At 37.1% G+C, this 23,070-nt stretch overlaps 1 long non-coding RNA gene across 1 annotated transcript in view; it reads right to left on the bottom strand.

Moving 5' to 3' along the window:
• The window catches only part of LOC138444792 (uncharacterized), a 260,276-nt gene extending 243,665 nt beyond the window's left edge, over positions 1-16,611 (bottom strand). The window contains exon 1 of the long non-coding RNA XR_011258590.1: positions 16,426-16,611. This is a non-coding gene — a long non-coding RNA (uncharacterized lncRNA). The remainder of the gene's footprint in view (positions 1-16,425) is intronic.
• Positions 16,612-23,070: the final 6,459 nt, after the last annotated feature.

Here is a 23,070-nt window from a genome sequence, read left to right as displayed (position 1 = left end):
AGAGGGCGACGAAGGATGAGTTGGTTGAATAGCATCACTGATGTAATGGATGTGGATTTGGGTGAATTCCAGGAGATGGTGAGGGACAGGAAGACCTGGTGTGCTGCAGTCCACAGGTCATAAAGAGTCGGACATGACTTGGCAAGTGAACAACAGCAACAATGGGTGAACTGAAGTAGGGGCTTTAGCATTTTTTAACAAAGCCCTGCCATCCTCTGCAGATAAGCTCTCCTTTTGAGAAGTGGCTCCCGGCCACTAGTTGGCCTTAGTAGAGACTGGATGCTTAACAATGGACCACAAAGTTACCATATCAGCTAAATTACCTATGAGGAACTAGATGTTATCTGACCCACCAAGTCATATAGTTGGGTATACAGCAGCATTACATCATTAAACAGAGTGGTGTATATATGATTGAACCTGAGCAGGCCTTGATGGCATAAGCAAGTTACATCAATAAGTGGCTCAAATACCCATGGTCTCCAGTCCTCCTATAATACCTTCTCTCTACTGGCTAGTACATATGGCCTCATGGGGAGTTCCCTATGATCAGTTGACAGAGGAAGAGATGACTGGGGCCTAGTTTACAGCTGGTTCCACACACTAAGAAGATACCACCCAAGAGCAGACAGCTATACACTTTGTCCCTTTCTGTAACACCCTGAAAGACAGTGAAATCTTCCCCCAGTGGGCAGAACTTCAAGCTGCATACTCAATTACTCATTACTGGAAGGAGAAATGGCCAGATGTGGGATTTTACACTGATTTATGGGTTGTGGCCAACTGTTTGGCTGGGTGGGCAGGGACTTGGTAGGAACATAATTAGGAAAATTGGTGGCTAGGAAATTTATGAAAGAGATATGTAGGTAGATCTCTCACTCTCTCCATCTTCTAATTTCTGGACTCATGAATTTTGCTTATGGGAGAAATACCACCTTATATTGGTAGATGACTGAGACTATTTACTGCTGTTTGGAGAACTTTACCCCAGCTCTATAAGGTATTACCACCTGATTGGTGCTGTAACTGAGTATTCAACAGGAGATTCCATTGTACTATCAAGCCAGATGTGGAATGTGGTAAGACTAGTGAGTTCCATGAACAGGTAGCTTTTGCTGTGAACCTGGCCTTTTGGCTAAGATCAAGTGGTGGCTCAGATGGAAAGCGTCTGTCTCCAATGTGGGAGACCGGGGTTCGATCCCTGGGTCGGGAAGTTCTCTGGAGAAGGAAACAGCAACCCACTCCAGTACTCTTGCCTAGAAAATCCCGTGGACGGAGGAGCCTGGTGTCCATGGGGTCGCAAAGAGTTGGACACGACTGAGCGACTTCACTTTTTTAAGATCCTTAATCAGAATCAATCTTGTGTGGAAAACCATGACAGTAGATAATGCATTCTGTAAGGTCACAGATGGTAGTTTGGGCAGAAGTATTGAGTGTAGGCAAGGTAAACCTATTATCAGGATAATACTGACCTCAAGAAATGAGTTGGGAAGTGTTCTCTTCAATTTTTGAGGGGGATCATTTCTGAACAATATTAATTTTTACTTAATAGTCTTCTGTTTTATATCTTTACCAATGAAGCCATCTGGGCCTGGGCTTTCTTCTATGGGATTTTTGTTGCTGTTGTTATTAATTCAGTCTCTTTTACTTGTCATGGGTCTATTTGAATTTTTTAGCTTTCCTGAGTCAGTTTTGGTAGGTTTTGTCTCTCTAGAAAGTTGTTTATTTTATATAAGTAATTTGTAAGTAAGTGCTGCACTCAATATGCCAGCACATTTGGAAAAGTCAGCAGTGGCCACAGGACTGGAAAAGGTCAGTTTTCATTCTGATCCCAAAGAAAGGCAATGCCAAAGAATGATCAAACTACTGCACATTTGCACTCATCTCGCACGCTAGTAAAGTAATGCTCAAAATTCTTCAAGCCAGGCTTCAGCAATACATGAACTGTGATCTTCCAGATGTTCAAGCTGGTTTTAGAAAAGGCAGAGGAACCAGAGATCAAATTGCCAACATCTTTTGGATCACAGAAAAGGCAAGAGAATTCCAGAAAAACACCTACTTCTGCTTCATTGACTGCATGAAAGCCTTGAACTACATGGATCACAACAAACTGGAAAATTCTTAAAAAGATAGGAATATCAGACCACCTTACCTGTCTCCTGAGAAATCTGTATGTAGGTCAAAAAGCAACAATTAGAACCAAACATGGAACAATGGACTGGTTCCAAATTGGGAAAAGAGTATGTCAAGTCTGTACATTGTCACCCTGCTTATGTAACTCATATGCAGAGTACATCATGTGAAATGCCAGGCTGATGAAGCACACACTAGAATCAAGGTTTTCGGGAGAAACAGCAATAACCTCAGATATGCAGATGATACCACCCTTATGGCAGAAAGTGAAGAGGAAATAAAGATCCTTTTGATGACAATGAAAGAGGAAAGTGAAAAAGCTGGCTTAAACCTCAAAAAATGAAGATCATGGCATCTGGTCCCAATCACTTCATGGCAAATAGATGGAGAAACAATGGAAACATTGACAGACTTTATCTTCTTTGGCTCCAAAATCACTGCAGATGGTGACTACAGACATGAAATTAAAAGATACTTGCTCTTTGGAAGAAAAGCTATGACCAACCTAGACAGCATATTAAAAAGCAGAGACAATATTTTGCTGACCAAGATCCATATAGCCAAAGCAATGGTTTTTCCAGTAGTCATATATGGATGTGAGTTGGACCATAAAGAAAGCAGAGTGAGTAAGAATTGATGCTTTTGAACTGTGGTGTTGGAGGATACTCTTAAGAGTCCCTTGGACTGCAAGGAAATCCAACCAGTCCCTCCTAAAGGAAATCAGTCCTGAATATTCATTGGAAGGATTGATGCTGAAGCTGAAACACCAATACTTTGGCCACCTGATGCAAAGAACTGACTCATTTGAAAAGACCCTGATGCTGGGAAAGATTGAAGGCTGGAGGAGAAGGGGATGACAGAGGATGAGATAGTTGGATGGCATCACCGACCTGATGGATGTAAGTTTGAGTGGGCTCCAGGAGTTGGTGATGGGCAGGAACCCTGGCGTGCTGCAGTCCATGGGATCGCAAAGAGTCAGACATGTCTTAGTGATTGAACTGGACTGAAATCTACATATAGCTCAATCTATATCAATCTATATTTATCTATGCAACATTAGTAAAAGACTTTTCACAAAATATTCTAGAAAAAAAAAAAACTTATACCAATCCATCATGGAGAACAACTTTCAAAGATATATATAGTTGTAGAATTCCATTTATGTAAGTTTAAAAAGAGGGAAAACCAATCTATGGAACTGGGAGTTATAGAGTATTTTTGAAGGAGGGAGTTATAGTGTTTGGGAGAGAGGATGATGGGATCTTTGAAATGCTAGACATATTCTGTTTCTTCATCTCGGTGGTGGTCCCAGTGGTGAGTTCACTTTGTGATTGTTATTGAATTGTACATGTAAGATTTTTTACAGGTTTCTGTATGTGTATTATTCTTCAGTTTTGAAAGTATAAAAATTACAAAAAAGATACAAGGATTTCCCATTGGTTTACACATTGCAATTTATGAAGTATCATTACGTTTGTTCATTTACAATGAAAACAAAAGAGGTGGCTTTTATGTAATAGTTGAAAGGTGTTTTCCAACCTCATTTTGTGAGAATGGTAACATTAAAAATTTAAAAACAAATTTGAGTCAATTCTATTAATGAAAAATACTCTTTTGACTTTTTAACTTATTGAATCACTTATTCTTTAATAACTATTTCTAAGTGTTTAGTATGGTCTATACCTTGTGTTTATCAGAGACACTCAGTAATGTAAAGAAAGATTCATGTCACGTGGGATTCTTCTTTGAAGCAAATCTAAGAAAATGGAATTCAACATGATTTCTCTTGTGAGAGAAACTGGGACTCCAGGAGCCTGTGGCCCTTTGGAACTCCTTCACTCAAATAAAGGGGAAGGATTTAGCTGCTGCTCTGGAGGTAGGTGTGGGATAGTTTGGAATGAGAGAGGAATTTAAAATTCTGGAAATGTACTCTTTTCTGAAAATTCTAAAAGACCATTCTTTTCTCAAATCATTTATTCTTATAAAATACAATTACTAAACTCCCCAAATGCTTGTATAAGTTTTTTGGCAGAAGTATTGTTTTATTTATTGTATTCTACAATTTCCATTAGATTTTTAGGATTCTACTTTCAACTGAAATTCTACAACTTGTAATCTAGTTTCCTGAGTGTTTAACCATAATTATTTTAAATTTTATGCCTGATGATCCTGAAATTTCTATCTACTTTGAGTCTGTTTCTATAGGCTAGCTTTACTCTTTGTCTTTTGGCTATTTGCTTATTTTTCTTGGCTTGACTGGTAATTTTATTAAAAGTAGATTTTGTGTATGAAAACTTGTGAAGAGTCTGGATGATGTTTTCTTCCTCTAGAGGGGCTTTAACATAATTTTCTGGGTTTGAGTTTGAAACTGAAGTTGCTTTATTTCTGGTTTTTCCTTACCTGGGTGAAGCCCTTCAAGGATCTCAGTGACAGCCTCAGTGTTTTCCAGCACTTTTTCTCTCTTGGGTGGGGAAAGAGTACTCAACATTTTTTGTTGCTGTTCGTTTGTTTGCTCCTAATTCTTTCAGATGGCAAAAATCTCTGGTGGACTTTTAGCCTCTTGGGATCTTGACCTCTTGATTTGATTACCTTAGAAGCTAAATTTTCTCTTTCTAACCTACAGAGGCTAACTGATGCAAGTTCTAAGACTGCTACTATCTGTTTAGTCTCTATGGATCAGATAGGTTCCTCAGATTAGACTCCAGAAATAGAACTACATATATGTTGTCAGTTGATTTTTGACAAAGATGCAAACTCAAAAGACAATGGTCTTTTCCACAAATTGTTCTAGGAAATTGATCACATATACAAAGATATGTACTTTGATCCAATCTCAAACCAAATATAAAAATAACTCAAAATGAATCATAGACCCATGTGTAAAACCTAAAACTATAAAACTTCTTGAAGGTAATTTTGGGTAAAAAAAGTCTGCACCCTTGGTTTAGGCAAAGAGTTCTTAGGCATGAAACCAAAAGTATATTTCATAAAAGAAAACAAATTAGTGAATTGGAGCCAACTGAAATTAAGAACTTCTATGCTCTGAAAGGCACTCTTAGGAGAATAAAAACACACGTCACAGACTGGGAAACAGTATTTGTAAATCAAACTAGGAAATACCCTGAGGAAAAAAAGAACCTTAGTTTTATAAGTGCTATTGCCTTATAACTGTTAATATTTTTTTATTTGTCCTATTTTTTTTCAGCTTTAACTGAAATTAAAGTATTATTGGTGTACAATAAACTACTATTTAAAGAGTACAATTAGATGAGTTTTGACATATTTATACACCCACGATACCATTACCACATCAAGATAAAGGACATTTGCATTACTGTCAAGAATTTCCTAATGATTTCCCTCCCTATTTGTTTTCTACTGTCTGTTCCCATGCAGCCACTGGTCTGATATATGTCACTACAGTTTATATTTTCACAAATTTTATGGAAATGGAAATATGAAATACACTGTTTTGTGCCTAGTTTGTTTCACTGAGAATGGTTATTTTAAATTAATTTATGCCGCTGTGTATATAAATTGTTCATTCCTTTTTATTGAAGGGTAGTATTTCATTGTATAGTAATAACACAACTTTTTTATCCATTCCCCCTGCTGATGAACTTTGGGGTGATTCCTGATCTTTGCTATTACAAATAAAGCTGCTATGAAGATTCACGTACAAGTCATTCTTTTATATCTATTGGGTCAGTAATACCTAGGAGCGGAATGGTTGAATACATTGCAGCTATATATTCAACATTTTAAGAAACCGTGGAACTGTCTTTTCAGACTAGTTGTACCGTTTTACATGTTTTCCAGCAGTGCATGAGAATTTCACTTGCTCTGCATCCCCGCCAGCATTCTCAATTCTATCCAATTCAGTGGTTATCTACTATTATCTCATTGTAGTTTAGTTGGCATTTCCCTAATGATTAATGGTGTTGAGCATCTTTTATTTTTTCTCCTTTATTGTAGGTTCTTTTATTTTAGTTTTTCAAGGGTATTGACTAAAGTATGGTCTTCACCATGTTCTCTTTTTTGTTCTTTTACCATTTTTTAAATTTATTTTTTTATTGAAGGATAATTGCTTCATAGAATTTTGTTGCTTTCTGTCAAACGTCAACATGAATCAGCCATAGGTATACATATATCCGCTCCCATTTGAACCTCCCTATCTCCCGCCCAATCCCATCCCTCTAGATTGATACAGAACCCCTGTTTGAATTTCCTGAGCCAAACAGCAAATTCTTGTTGGCTGTCTATTTTACATATGGTAATGTAAGTTTCCATCTTACTCTTTCCATACATTTCACCCACTCCTCCCCCCTCCCTGTGTCTATAAGTTTATTCTCTACGTCTGCTCCTCCATTGCTGTCCTGTAAATAAATTCTTTAGTAGCATTTTTCTAGATTCTGTATATATACGTTAGAATATGATATTTATCTTTCTCCTTCTGACTCACTTCACTCTGTATAATAGGTTCTAGGTTCATCCACCTCATTAGAACTGTCTCAAATGCATTCCTTTTCATGGCTGAGTAATTTTGGGGGGCTCCAAAATCACTGCAGATGGTGACTGCAGCCATGAAATTAAAAGACGCTTACTCCTTGGAAGAAAAGTTATGACCAACCTAAATAACATTTTCAAAAGCAGAGACATTACTTTGCCGACTAAGGTCTGTCTAGTCAAGGCTATGGTTTTTCCAGTGGTCATGTATGGATGTGAGAGTTGGACTGTGAAGAAGGCTGAACACCAAAGAATTGATGCATTTGAACTGTGGTGTTGGAGAAGACTCTTGAGAGTCCCTTGGACTGCAAGGAGATCCAACCAGTCCATTGTGAAGATCAGCCCTGGGATTTCCTTGGAAGAAATGATGCTAAAGCTGAAACTCCAGTACTCTGGCCACCTCATGTGAAGAGTTGACTCATTGGAAAAGACTCTGATGCTGGGAGGGATTGGGGGCAGGAGGAGAAGGGGACGACAGAGGATGAGATGGCTGGATGGCATCACCGACTCGATGGACATGAGTCTGAGTGAACTCCGGAAGTTGGTGGTGGACAGGGAGGCCTGGCGTGCTGCGATTCATGGGGTCGCAAAGAGTAGGACTCGACTGAGTGACTGGACTGAACTGAATATTCCATTAGGACTTCCCTGATGGCTCAGTAAAGCATCTGCCTACAATGCAGGAGACCCGGGTTAAATCCCTGGATTAGGAAGATCCTCTGGAAAAGGAAATGGCAACCCACTCCAGTACGCTTGTCTGGAAACTTCTATGGACGGAGGAGCATGGTTGGGTACAACCCATGGGATTGCAAAGAGTCGGACAAGACTGAGAGACTTCACTTTCACTTTCTTTAATATTCCATTGTGTATATGTACGACAACTTCCTTATCCATTCATCTGTTGATGCCCATCTAGGTTGCTTCCATGTTCTAGCTATTGTATATAGTGCTGCAGTGAACAATAGGATACATGTATCTTTTTCAGTTTTGGTTTCCTTAGGGTATACACAGAAAGATATACCCATTTGAATGCAGAGTTCCAAAGAATAACAAGGAGAGATAAGAAAGCCTAGCTCAGTGATCAGTGCAAAGAAATAGAGAAAAACAATAGAATGGGAAAGACTAGAGATCTCTACAAGAAAATTAGAGATACCAAGGGAACATTTCATGCAAAGATGGGCTCGATAAATGACAGAAATGGCATGGACCTAACAGAAGCAGAAAATATTAAGAAGAGGTGGCAAGAACACACAGAAGAACTGTAAAAAAAAAAAGATCTTCATGACCCAGATAATGACGATGGTGTGATCACTGACTTACGGCCAGATATCCTGGAATGTGAAGTCAAATGGCCTTAGGAAGCATCACTATGAACAAAGCTAGTGGAGGTGATGAAATTCCACTTGAGCTATTTCAAATCCTAAAAGATAATGCTGTGAAAGGGTTGCACTCAATATGCCAGCAAATTTGGAAAACTCAGCAGTGGCCACAGCACTGGAAAACGTCAGTCTTCATTCCAATCCCAAAGAAAGGCAATGTCAAAGAATGCTCAAACTACCACATAATTGCACTCATCTCACATGCTAGTAAAGTAATGCTCAAAATTCTCCAAGCCAGGATTCAACAGTATGTGAACCATGAACTTCCAGATGTTCAAGCTGGTTTTAGAAAAGGCAGAAGAACTAGAGATCAAATTGCCAACATCCGTTGGATCATCAAAAAAGCAAGAGAGTTTCAGAAAAACATCTTTATTGACTATGCCAAAGCCTTTGACTGTGTGGATCACGACAAACTGTGGAAAATTCTTCAAGAGATGGGAATACTAGACCAGCTGACCTGCCTCCTATGAAATCTGTATTCAGATCAAGAAGCAACAGTTAGAACCGAACATGGAAAATGGACTGGTTCCAAATCGAGAAAAGAGTGCATCAAGGCTGTATATTGTCACCCTGCTTATTTAACATACATAGGAGTACATCATGAGAAATGCTGGACTGGATGAAGCAACAAGCTAGAATCAAGACTGCTGGGAAAAATATCAATAACCTCAGATATGCAGATGACACCACCCTTATGGCAGAAAGTGACGAAGAACTAAAGAGCCTCTTGATGAAAGTGAAAGAGGAGAGTGAAAAAGTTGGCTTAAAACTCAACGTTCAGAAAGCTAAGATCATGGCATCTGGTCCCTTCATAGCAAATAGATGGGGAAACAGTGGAAACAGTGTCAGTCTTTATTTTGGGTGGCTCCAAAATCACTGCAGATGGTGATTGCAGCCATGAAATTAAAAGATGCTTGCTCCTTGGAAGAAAAGTTATGACCAACCTAAAGAGCTTGTTAAAAAGCAGAGACATTACTTTGTCAACAAAGGTCCATCTATTCAAAGCTATGGCTTTTCCAGTAGTCATGTATGGATGTGAGAGCTGGACTATAAAGAAAGCTGCTGCTGCTGCTAAGTCACTTCAGTCGTGTCCAACTCTGTGTGACCCCATAGACGGCAGCCCACCAGGCTCCTTCATCCCTGGGATTCTCCAGGCAAGAACACTGGAGTGGGTTAAAGAAAGTTGAGTGCCAAAGAATTGATGCTTTTGAACTGTGGTGTTGGAGAAGACTCTTGAGAGTCCCTTGGACAGCAAGGAGATCCAACCAGTCCATCCTAAAGGAAATCAGTCCTGAATATTCATTGGAAGAACTGATGCTAAAGCTGAAATTCCAATACTTTGGCTACTTGATGCCAAGAACTGACTCATTTGAAAAGACCCTGATGCTGGGAAAGATTGAAGGCAGGAGGAGAAGGGGATGACAAAGGATGAGATGGATTGATGGCATCACCGACTCAATGGACACGAGTTTGAGTAGGCTCTGGGAATTGGTGATGGACAGGAAGGCCTGGTGTGCTGCAGTCCATAGGGTCACAAAGAGTTGGACACGACTGAGTGACTGAACTGAATTCATCTTAGTAGATGCCTAGGAGTGGGATTGCTGGGTCATATGGTGGTTTTACTCCTAGCTTTTTAAGGAATCTCCATACCGTCTTCCATAGTGGCTGTATCAATTTACATTCCCACCAACAGTGCAAGAACTTTTCCTTTTCTCCATAACTTCTCCAGCATTTTTTGTTTGTAAACTTTTTGATGATGGCTATTCTGACTGGTGTGAGGTGATATCTCATTGCAGTTTTGATATGCATTTCTCTAATAATGGGCAATGTTGAGCATCTTTTCATGTGCTTATTTCCCATTTTTACATCTTCTTTGATGAACTATCTATTTAGATCTTTTGTTCATTTAAAAACTTGGGTTGTCTTCTTATCAAATTGTAAGACTTCATTATATATTCTTTATATATGAATGTATAGATTCATTTTATTGGGTGGACTCCAGGAGATGGTGAAGGATAGGGATGCCTGGTGAGCTGTAGTCTATGGGGTCTCAAACAGTCAGGCATGACTTAGTGACTGAGCAACATTGTATATTCTAGATACAGGTTCTTTGTCAGTTATCTATTTCGCCTTTTTCTTTTTCTTTTTTTTCCAATCTGTGTCACCTTCATTTTTGTAACAATGATTTTAAAGGGGAAAAAAAAGGGTAAAAAAAATTTCAGGTTAATTCTAATTTGCATATTTAAGTTTTACGCATCTTCTTTTGGTATAGTATTTAAGAAATCTTTGCCAATTTCCAAGTTATTAAGATTTTCTCTTTTTATCCTATAAGAAAATCTTATAGAAAACACTTGTATGTTTCATCATTTGGGGTTTTACATTTAAAATACATTTTGAGTTCATTTTTGTATTTATTATGTATGAGGTAAAGGTTAAAGAGTCAGCTGCTTAATTGTGTCCAACTATTTGCAACCCCATGGACTGTAGCCTGCCAGGCTCATTTGCCCATGGGACTCTCCAGGCAAGAATATTGGAATGGGTTGCCATTCCCTTCTCCAGGGGATCTTCCTGACCCTGGGATCAAACCCGGGTTTCCTGCACTGCAGGCAGAGTCTCTACCATCTGAGCCACCAGGGAAGCCTTTGAGGTAAGGGTAGAGTTTCTTTTTTGCATATGCTTAATTGTTCCGGTACCATTTGTTGAAAAAATTATTGTTCTACTCTGAATTTTCTTGATACATTTGCCAAAACTTGATGGTACATGTGTACTAAGTGAAGTCAGTCAGAAAGAGCAAGGCAAATGCCATACGATATCACTTACATGTGGAATCTAAGATATGCACAAATGAACCTATCCACAAAACAGAAACAGACTCAGACTTGTGGTTACCAAGGGGGAAGGGTTAGGGGAGGGGAGGACTGGAAGTTTGGAATTAGAAGATGTAAACTATTATATACAGGCAGGATAAACAACAAGGTCCAACTGTACAGTGCAGGGAGATGTATTCGGTATCCTGTGATAAACCATAATTGGAGTGAAACGGCAAGCATAAATGGAGTAGGAAATTGCACGGACTGAAGAGGCTGGTGGGCTATAATCCATGACGTCACCCAGAGTCAGACACAACTGAGCACGCATGCACACAAACCATAATGGAAAAGAATAGTAAATAAGTATTAAATAAATGAATATCTGTGTGTGATGACTGAGTCACTTTGCTGTACGGCAGAGATGCTACAACATTGTAAATCAACTAGACTTCAACTAAAAAAATAAAATTAAAAAAATTTCAATTTCTGAAAGTAAGTTTGATATTATTTTGATTGGTTGCATTGAATCTATAGATTAATTTGAAAAGAAATGATATATTAATAATATTGATATTTCCAATGTGGTGGTAGTTTATCACTAAGTCGTATCCAACTCTTGTGACTTCATGGACTGTAGCCCACCAGGCTCCTCTGTCCATGGGATTTTTCAGGCAAGGATACTGGAGTTGATTGCCATTTCCTTCTCCACTTCCCTATTTAGGAACATATTATATCTCTCATATTTAATTCTATTATAATTTTTATAGTAATGTTCTATAGTTTTCAAGTTATACACACTTCTGTCAGATTAATCCCTAAGTATTTTAAATATTTTGATGCAGTTTATATGGTATATTTTTAAATTTTAAGTTGCTGATTGTTCATTGCTAGTATATAGAAATATATGTATATATATTATTATATATGTGTATATTATTATTATATTATTATATTCTTTTTTTGTATATTGATCTTTTGTCTTGCAACTTTCACAAATGCACTTATTATTTAGCAGTCTTTTTAGGAGACTACTGTATAGATTTTCTGTATAGATGATAATACCCTTTTTATAAAAGGAAAATTTTACTTCTTCCATTCCATCCTTTCCAACCTGTATACTTTTTATTTATCATAATGCAGCAGAAACACAAAATTTTAAAGCCAAAATAAATATTATCAAAGAAAGATATTGTAAACATGTATAAGGAAAAAGCAGTTATAAAGAGGAATCAATTATAGTTATAGGATATGAAAATGTATTGATTTTATTGTCCTTAATGGATTAGATATACAGCTGGGTGATACTGAAGTATGAGTTAGGAATTTGCAAGGCCAAGATAAAGGATACATTAGTCATCAGAGAATAACAAAGAGATATGCGAAAGGATAAGAAAAAAGAAAGGAAATATGGGGAAAGAAGTTGAAATAGCAGCATTTATAAAATTGAAATCCCAAGAGGAAAAAAAAAGAACACAGTGATCAAAACATTCGAAGAACTAATGGCCCAGAATTTATTAAAGAAAAATATAATATCTGAGATTGCAAAGTCTCATGAATAACAACAAGTATAGAAGAATAAGCCACACCTAGAAACACAAATAGTAACATTTAAGAACATCAAAGAAAAACGTTCTAAAAGCTTCCATAGAATAAAGGATCTCACCTACCCAAGAAATAAGAATCATATTAACATAAAACTTCTCAATAGCATCCCTGGTTGCAAGAGGACAGTGGAGAGATTTTTTTTTTTTTTCGGTATTGAAAGACCTATGAAACTAGAATACATAATCCAATAAATTACTGTTTACTTATAAGAGCAAAATAAAAAACTTTTATACTTATGACACACAAAATTGTTTATCACACAAAAATAGTCTGAAAATACATATGAAGGGTATATTTCAAGAAAAAGAGAACTAGATACAAATGGAAACTGTGTGATATGGGAAATCAGTCTGAGTAAACAACCTGTGTCTCTATATGCAGTTCTCAGCATGTGCATGCCCATATACACACACACAGACACACAGAGGAAGTAAGAAAAATGAGTATACAATAATTAGAATAAAAATCTAAACATTTCCAAAATGGTAGCTGGGAAACTGATGGGAGTAGGGACAAACAGAGGAAAATAAGGGAAAGAAGGAAAACAACAAAAGTTTAGGTAATAAAAACAAGAAATAAGATAGTATTGATAAGTCCTATTAAAACCACGATTATGATAAATGTAAATGTTATAAGAAATATAAATGACTTTTATAATTAAAAGACAAAGGATCTCAAATAGAATAAAAGGGAATCAAAATGCTAAGCATTATACACTGAAAAGGAAATACTATGTGAAAGTAGAAAGTAAAGAGCCAGCAAAAGATTTCACACCCATCAGACTGGGGAAAATGGAAAAATCTGACCAAACCAAAAGAAAGTAAAAAATGTAAAGATAAGAATTATTATGCACAAAGGTGGAGAGCGTAAGTTAGTATTGTGGAGAGCAATTTTGCAGTATCTTACAAAGTTCCCAGGATCTAGTAATGCCACTACTTAGTAATATTGGTCAACATAAATACTGCTAGCTGCTTGATATGTACAGAATAGTGTCCCCCTCAAAACTCATATGTAGAAGCCCTAATTGCCAGTACCTTAGAACGTAATTTCATTTGGAGGATATTTCCTTAAAGAAATAATTCAGTATAAATGAAGATAAATAGACCACCCTAATTCAATCTGACTAATATCCTTGTAAGAAAAGGAAACCTGGACACCCACTGAAAGACACCAGGGATGTTCATGCACAGAGGAAAGGCTATGTGTGGACATGGTAAGAAGGCAGCCATGTACAAGCTGAGAAGAGAGGTCTCAGGAAAAACTAAACTTGTGCCAACACCTTATTTTGGACTTTCAGCTGCCAAAATTTTGGGAAAATAAATTTCTATTTAAGTCATCCAGTCTGTGGCATTTTCTTTTTTATGGCAGTTCTAGGAAATTAACACACTAGTATAAAACAACGTCAGAACTTTAGTAGGTGATGAACAGAAAATTTTTTTCTGTTCTCACATAAATCCTAGTCTAGAATTCAGTGATGGCCTTCCATCTAGTGATTCAAGGACCTAAGGTGTTTCCATCCTGTGGCAACACCCAGACTTGGGTTCTCCACTTCATCCTCTGTGTCTAACCAGAAAGCTGAAGAAGAAAGAGAAAACACTAGAGAATCCTTTATGGGAAGTTTTCGTGAGTCAATACTGGAAACATCATATATCATTTCTACCCACATTCTACTGTCCAGAAGCCAGTCACATGCTATCCAGCTAACAAATGTAATAGGAACTATGGAATATGTACCCCAGTCATATATGAAATATATTTCAGCCATAGAATGTATAGAGGAAAAGAAGACAGAAATTGTTTAGTACATAGCAGTCTCAGCCACATAGACACATAGCTTAGTGAATATCCTCACACATAGGAGCAAAGAAGTATCAAGGGATGTTCAGTATAGCATGACCTGAAATGGTAAATAGCTGGATAAGTCTAAATGTTCAACAACATGAAACTGGACTTAAAAATCAGACTTGTTTAAAAGACCTCAAAAGCACAAACCATAGGGCAAAAAGTTAATGGATTTAACTGTTAAAACACCAATGATTACATCAAGAGAAGAGTCACAGACTGGGAGAAGCTATTTGCAACCTCTAAATTAAGAACATATTTGAGAGAGAAAGAAGGTCCTATTAATAAGGACAATGGGCAAAAATCTGGCATATAATCGTTTTCTCTAATACCAAAAAGGTATTTATCACTAGATACTCACACAACCCTAAGAATCAGTAAGAAAATATAGGAAATCTAATAGGAAAGAGAAGGGACGGGAGAGGGATTGACAGTTCACAGAGAGGAAAACTGAGTGACTAGCACATATACAAGGAGTTTTTCAATGGAAATAGTAATAAGATAAATGTAAAAGAGATAACTCGTATCCATCACATTTGCAAAAATTACAAACATGCAAAAATACTGAATCACTATGTTGTACACGTGAAGCTAATATAATATTGTAAATCAACTATACTTCAATTTTTAAAATGTAAATTAAAGGATGAAATTGATAGAACAAAACCATTTATGCAAATTAAAAACACAAGCATACACACAATACTCAAGTCTGTAGGCACATACAAAGACATATAAGTACCCAAGAGTGGCTGCTTGTAGAGGGGAAATAAAGAAAGAAATCATGGTTTGCAGAGGCTTTGACTGGCCTGATGATGGTAGTGGGTCTTAAAATGGTGAAACGATAAGATCAGAAATGCATACCTAAAACTCCTCCCAGCAAAAAACCCTAAATAAAGAGGAGGGCGTGCAGGCAAGGGGACAGGCAGGCAGGCTGACTAAAAGATAAGAAAAAGGTATAAAAGAGTCCCTCAAATTTTGGTCATTTCTTATTAAACTGGGATGGTTGGAAAACTCAAAAACCAAACAAACAGAACACTGTCCTGTGACATCACTGGTTTTGCAGGGGGTGAGAAGCTCTGTGGGTTTTTGTGTGTGCTTTCCTTTTGTTCAAGAAGCACATGGAGTGGTTTGAAATTCTAAGCATGGTTTGCCACAATGAATGCCCTATACTGTAATTAAACCATTGGCTTAGAGGCCTGTTTGCCCTGTTTAAAGCACTTTGTGAAACTCAGGGTTTGCTTTTTGTTACTGCTGAATTTGACAAGCAACTGGGACAGGGGAAGTCTGTATTTCCCTGCTCTACATTTACCCAAATGCTGCGTGTGCTGTCAGTTAAAAGCATTGCCTTGCCATGCCTATTTGACTTCAGTTACAAATGTTGGCAGGAGATGTTCAAGGAGACAAGAGGTATTTAGAATCTGTGGTCCTTTGAGATACAAAATTATAAAGCAGCCACAGAAATGAGTCAGCCCATTAGCTTAGGCCATAACCACAGCTAACTAGAGTGCTCAGACTTCCAAAGACAAGAGGCAACATAGCCTTACACATGTTCCATTTCTTTTGTATCCTCACAACACCTGGGGCCACTTGCTTTCCACGAAACTTCCTAAGTGAATTTTGTTGATTAACCACTAAATACACACACATGCATGCACAGATGCACGCACATCTGAATCTCAATTCTGCACAAATATTATAACGTTCTTACAGTTCTAAAATTGTTAGTAGAATTAGTTCTATATTTTTTTCGGGCATAAAACAGTCTCTGGAAAGATAGAACATGACAGACACTTTGAATGACATAAACTTCTACAATGTGATAGATAGCCAAGGGAACTCATTTTAAAGGGCAGGAGCAGTGGTAATGAAAAAAAAAAAAAGCAAACTCATCAGTGGCAAGAGAAAATGCAGAACTATCAGAGCGAAGTGATTTAAAGTACCACAACAAGAGGCAGTGGCTAGTGAAATATAAGGATTTAAGTGGCAGGAAGTTCAACTTTCAACTATGTTTTAAGATGTTCTTCTGGCCCTATTCACACTTCTGTCTACCACAGTACTTCTCTGCCCTCCGTAGTAAAACTCCTCTAAAGAATTGTCTCCACTCCTTGTCCTGGCATCTTCACTTCCCATCCTCCCTTGAAAACACTCACATCAAGCTTTTGTCCTCACCACTCCATGCCATCGCTCTTAGTAAAGCCAACGATGTCCAGACGGAACACTCAATTCCAAGACCTCTCCTTCACTGACTTCTCAACGGCATTTGCTTGCCACTCTTCTGGAAACTGCCTTGAACCATTTTTTTAAATGTCTACTTTCAAATACATTTAGACTCACACAGAGGTTGCAAAAATAGTTCAGAGAGTTCCTGTGTACCCTTCACTCAGCTTCCTCTAAGAATAGCACCTTTCATAACCGTGGTGCAAACGAGCTTGAAACTTTTAAAGCCTGCTTCTGACTTCTTTCAGCCTTTTCCTCGTTTGGCTTGTTTCACTATCCTCCTGGGTTTCCCTCTCCTCTCAGTCTTTCATGTTGAGACTCTTCCTTCTCCCTGTTTCTGGAAGTTGACATGCCCCAGGGCTCAATCCTCAAACTTCTTTGGCACCTCAATTCACATCTCACATGACCTTGTCTTGTCTTATAGCTTCAGATAGAACATATGCGAAATTTCCAGATTATTATCTCCAGTCTTGAACCCTCCATTGAATTCTGGCTTGCATGTCAAACTGCCTACTCAACCTTTCCACTTTGGCATCTAGTTGTGCATCTTACTTTAATATCATAACTGAGCTCATTCAAGCCATGCCACCCAACACTTTCTCCCATATTCCCCTTCTCAATAAGTGGTTCCATCATTCAGCCATGTACTTAGGCTGAACGCTGAAACTAACCCAGACAGTTTTCCTCTCATATAACTACATTCAATCTAACAGCATAATGTATTGGCTCTAACCTTCAAAATATGATCTATATCTAAGCAATGCCCACCACCTCTTCTCTCAACCATCTTTGGCCAATTCACCCTCACCTTTGTCCCAGATTATTGCAATAGCCTTCTAACTGGTCTCTAGGCTTCCATTCAGACTCCCTAAAGTCAGTTCTCTGCATGGCAGTCAGGGATTCTTTTTAAAATATTTATTTATTTGGCTGTGCCAGGTCTTAGTTACAACATGTGGGATCTTCAATGTGACATGCAGGATTTTTATGGGATCGAGGTCCCTGACCAGAGATTGAATCCAGGCCTCCTCTGCACTGGGAGTATGGAGTCTTAGCCACTGGACAACGAGGGGAGTCCCAGTTAGGAATTCTTTTAAAATGCAAACTAAATCATGGCACCCTTCTACTCAGAGTAGAAGTCTTTTCACAGGTATAAATCCAGTGTTGCCATAGATCAAAGCCCATGGCACCAGTCATGCCCTATGCTCAGTCACTTCAGTCATGTCCAACTCTTTGCGACCCTGTGGAGTGTAGTCTGCCAGACTCTTCCGTCCATGGGATTTTCCTGGCAAGAATACTGGAGTGGGTTGCCATGTCCTCCCCTAGTGGATCTTCCTGACCCAGAGTTCAAACCCCTGTCTCCTGCATCGCCTGCACTGTGCGTGGGTTCTTCACTGCAGAGGCACCTGGGAAGCCCTACAAGATCCTATAAAATCCCCAGCACCTTCTTCCGTGAGCTCTCCTATGACATCGGCTTCCTCGGCTTCTGCAGCCTCCTTGCTATTCCCAGAACACCAAGCATGTTCCTAGTGTGGGTATTTGCTGTTAGACTTCTCTCTGCCAAGAGCACAGTTCCTCAGCTATTCACGTTTAGGATTCTGTTCATTCCTTCAGAGAAACCTTCTCTGACCCCCTTATCTGAGGCAGTACTCCTTCTTCCATAGCTCTATCCCTACTCACGCTTATTGTTTCTAATAAAAATGTGGTATCTGGCTGGTTGTTTGGTTGGTTGTTTGGTTGGTTGGTTGGATAGTAGCGTGCTCTATCCCTACTCATGCTTATTGTTTCTAATAAAAATGTGGTATCTGGCTGGCTGGTTGGTTGGTTTATTGTCTGCTTGTCTATCTATCTTCCACCCTAGAATATAAACTCCAGGAGAACCAGGACTTTGTCTGACTTTGGTACACTCCTAATTCTCTGCATGACATATAGAAGGCACCCAATAAATCATCTGTTGAGTAAATAAATAAGAAAAGGAACAGTAAAGAGCTGCATATAGAAATACTCTCAGAAGACACACAACATTTTACATGGCAATGATGAAATTTGAAATCCAAGTTAAAAATAGAAGATTTTTATAACGACTGATTGAAATTTCTGCCACTTATGACTGTCTTTGGCCATCTCAGCTTTACTGTAGGGGAAATGTCATTAATTATAAATACTCTGAATTATCCATGGCTAATTATGAATATGTCAGCATCAAATGTAAAACTATTTTAGTTGGTTTACCTCAAAGAATTTGCAAGAAACTTGAAGTAATATATGAGGTCCCCCATCTCCCTACTATGTAAATGAAAGAAACATGGTAACCGTTTTAATCTTTGTCCACATGACCTCCCTCCTGGGTCACTGCTCTAACAATAAATAGACTCACTTGAACAATAAAGGTGTGAGAGTTTTAAATTATATCCTTGGTTACTATAATGACATTATAAACATTTTCTTCTTTTATCTTTAAAGGGATATACACATGAATTACAGGCATAGACTACATTCTTATTATCTGTGTTTCTCATCCTCCCTGAGGCAGTGTTCTGTCCTTATGTAATTCTTAAAGATACAAGTCAATGACAAGTATATCCAAAACCAAATATGATTTCTCTATCCTTTCTCATTATCACTTTGTAAATGCTACAGTCTCTGAGAAAGTGGGTCTAAATTATAACAGCATTTGGGGGCAAAAATGGCTGAGTTCTTTATATCAATATTCTGAGTTGAACAAATTTACAGATGCTCAAGGGAAAAAATATAAAAAGTATAAAGTATATATTTAATATACCAGAAAGTATAAAGGATACAGACAGTTTTCAACAGGAAAGAACTCAAGGAATATTTTTACCATGAGCCCTATTGGTAATTATTGGAGGATACTATTAGAGATGAGCAATAGCCAATCAAAGGATCGCCAGGAAAAATATGACAGTTGAACAGAGAGCAAACATTTACTATATTTAACTGGTAGAAAATAGAATGTAAATATTTTGAAGAAATAGAAATGACACCCAAAATATTGTGAGAGGAAAAAAACACCCAGAATATTGCTACAAAGGTAATCAGTGGAAAAAGAAAACACAAATCTTCCTGAAAAATTATACCATATACATGAAGCAAAGAAAATAATTTCTTTAATTATAAAAAATAAAAAGCATAAAATAGTATGACAGATCTAAGATCAAATTTATCCATCATAATGGTAACTATAAATGAATTTAATATGCCTATTGTATTAGAGTCTAAACTGTTACATCAAAGAGAATCCAAACCATATATAAATAAATTTTCTTTCCTGTAAAACTTTCCAGAAATAACACACTCCAGGATTTCAGGGAAACTGTTCCACAGGGCTATCCAGGGACTCAGGTTCTGTCTACCTTGCAGCCTGGACATTTGTAGTAGACTGTCCTCACCAGCATTATCTCAGCTGGCTTATCATCCTCACAACCCTAAGAAAGGGGACAAAGAAAAGCCAGAGCAAATGGCTTCCTCTTTTGAAATGAAGTTGCACAATTTCCTTCCACTCATATACTTAGTCACATGACCAAGTTTAACTGCAAGGGAGAGGATGAAATAGTGATGGAATTCCTTCCTGGCATTTCTTAGATAATTTATGTTTTTCCGAATCTCAATCCCAAGAAAATTTGTCAAGAATTTAGGGAAAAGGAGGGAAATGCAAACTTTTCTGCAGGAATCAAAATCTTACAAGCAGGATGGAGCTACTAATTTGAAATAATCCACCGAATAAAGTTAAAAACAAGAGCAGGAAATGCTGACTTGTGGGTTTGAAGGTTGAGGTAGATGTTTCCAGGGACGAGGACATTGGGACATAGGAGGGAAGCAGTCGCAAACTAATCAGTCAGGCTTGCTTTTAGTTGTTTTTGTGTTCCGAAGAGGAGAGAGCTAGAGAGAGGCAGAGAGATGCATAAAAAGATAGATAGGGAAACTAGGCTGGAGAAAGCCATCTTCCAAAAGGATTGAAGGAACCATTTCCTGGAGTTCACACAAGACCTGGAATAGCTTCTGATTTCATTATCCAGAGCAGAAAAAACTCATAATTCAAAAGACATCAGGTAAAGTATTCAGAAGGCTATGGCTTTAATACTGGAAAATATTAGCCCTAAAATAAATGCTGCTCTGTCTATAAAGCTTAAAATCCAGATTCCCAAAATATCCAAACTTTTCCCAGGTAATTTAACTGTGTCCTAGAAGAAAGCTCACAAATATTTATATAAATATAAAAACAAGTACATTACAAAATAAAATTCACAATGTCTAACACCTGATCAATAATTACCAAGCATACAAAGAAGCAGGAAAATATGATTCATAATCATGAGAAAGGTAAATCAATTGAGACTAACCTGGAAATAATGCAGCTAATAAAGTTAGTAGGCAAGGATATTAAAACAGTTATTATAAATTATTCATTTTGTTTAGCAAGCTAGAGAAAAGATTAAGAATGTTAAGTAGAAACATGGGAAGCATGGAAGAGATTAAATCAAACTTCTGAAAATGAAAAATGTATTTCTGAGATAAAAGATATCCTGAATGAGATTAACAGCAGATTAGACACAGAAGAAATGATTAGTGAACTTAAAGACATAAATATAAAAACTATCCAAAATTAGACATAGAAAGAAAAAAACAAAAGTAAAAGGGCATCCACCAAATATACATATAATTGGTGCCCCTAATAGAGATAAACAGGAGAATAAAACAGGAATTTGAATAAACAATGGTTGAACATTTCAAAATATGATGAAACTATAAACACACATATCTAATAATCCCCAAAATGCAAGAAACATAAATAAAGCTATGAAGAGCATCATAATCAAATTGCTTAGTACCAGTGATAAAGAGAAAAATCATAAATGCACTCAGAGAAAAAAGACAGCAGTCTTTTTTAAAGAAACAATGCAAGTCAGAAGATAGTATAGCAATATCTTTAAAGTACTTAAAGAAAAACAAGGGCACCTAGAATTCTAAACCTAGCAATTAAAAAAAAATGTGAAAAAAAAGACTTTTTCAGGCAAACAGAAGCAGAATTTATCACTAATAGACATGTACTGTAAAAAATGTTAAAAGAAAATCATTTAGGCAGAAAGAAAATAATTAGAAATGGGAATCTAAATCTACCCATAGAACGGTGAGTAGTGAAATGGTACCATGCAGCTAAACACAAAAGACTTGCTCAATTTTTAACTCTCCTTGAAAAATGACTACTTAAAGCAAAAATACCTTGTGCTGTAGAATCTATCAGGTAATGTATTTTAAATGTTTCTGCATCTAAAAAGACTCCAAATACATGAAGTAAAAACTGAAAACATTGCAGTAAGGGATCATAAAATCTGCAGTTACAACCAGACGTTTCTCCTAAACCTTCTCTCAATAACAGGTAGAACAAATTGGCAAAACATCTGTAATGGTATAGAAGATTTAAACAACATTTTCAACCAAACTGACTTGAGCAACGTTGTAGAACACTAACCATCAGCAGAAGAGCACACATTTTTGTTTTTAACTGCAAGCAGAATATTTATTAAAAGAGATTATAGTTAGGCTGTAAAACAAATCTAACTAAACTTAAAGGAATTTGAATGATACAAATTATGTTCTCTGACTACTATGGGACTGAACTAGAAATCAATAAAAGAAAGGTATCTGAAACACTCTTAAATATTGGAATCTAAATAATATTCTAATCTAAATAATATTCATGTAAGTATGTTATCTACTCAAAAATTAATTAAATAATATGTTTTTTAAGCAGTGGGGTTAATTTGGTTGCATAGCTAACAAATAGCCATTAAGGTGATTTCAAAGAGATGTTACCCAAATATTCTGAGCTTTACTTGAAAAGATATATGTTCTTTCAAGAGTACTACCATAAAGGACAATAGTTATCCAGGGGTAGAAGTTTGATTACTTTGCTAGAAAATCAGGCCTAATTCTCTAGAGCCATATAGTTTTAAATAATTCTTAAAATTATTTGAAAGGCTAAATTAATACTCTAGCAACAGACTTGCCACCAGAGCTGATATTCTTTGTCTTTCTTTCAGGAAAGAAAACTAAATTCTTACACTTATCCTTGCTTTGCTGAATGTTCAAGTATTCAACAAGTACTTAGAAAGCACTCAGAATGTGCCAGATTCCATTTTAATAGACAAAGAGAAAAACACAGTCCTTGTTTTCAAAGAGATTACATTCCAGTGGGGTGAGTGGGAGGAATGTACAATAAACCAATAAACAAACATATGATATGTCAGATGAGAAATGACATGTGATAAAATAAAGCATCCGGGCAGCTGGAGATTTTGACAGAGGACCAGGTGAAAGAAGAATGTCTCCCGACACAAGAAAAGATTTTATTTCTCAGAATTTTTTAAACTTAGGGTTAATTTCAGTTGCCTTTGAATGAGGTCATCATTTAATCAAACTTTTTGTGGAAGAACAAAAGGTAGAGCTCCCAAAAGGCAAAATTCAAACATTTTAAATGGTGAGTGCCAAGGAGAAGTCTTAAAACAATAGCGTAAAAGATGGAGGAAGCTAAGAATTGGCTTCAAAGTCAGCAAATGGCC

This window comes from Ovis canadensis, chromosome 8 (assembly GCF_042477335.2).
Source record: "Ovis canadensis isolate MfBH-ARS-UI-01 breed Bighorn chromosome 8, ARS-UI_OviCan_v2, whole genome shotgun sequence".
NCBI classification, from domain to species: domain Eukaryota; kingdom Metazoa; phylum Chordata; class Mammalia; order Artiodactyla; family Bovidae; genus Ovis; species Ovis canadensis.
This window is presented reverse-complemented; position numbering and strand designations above follow the sequence as displayed.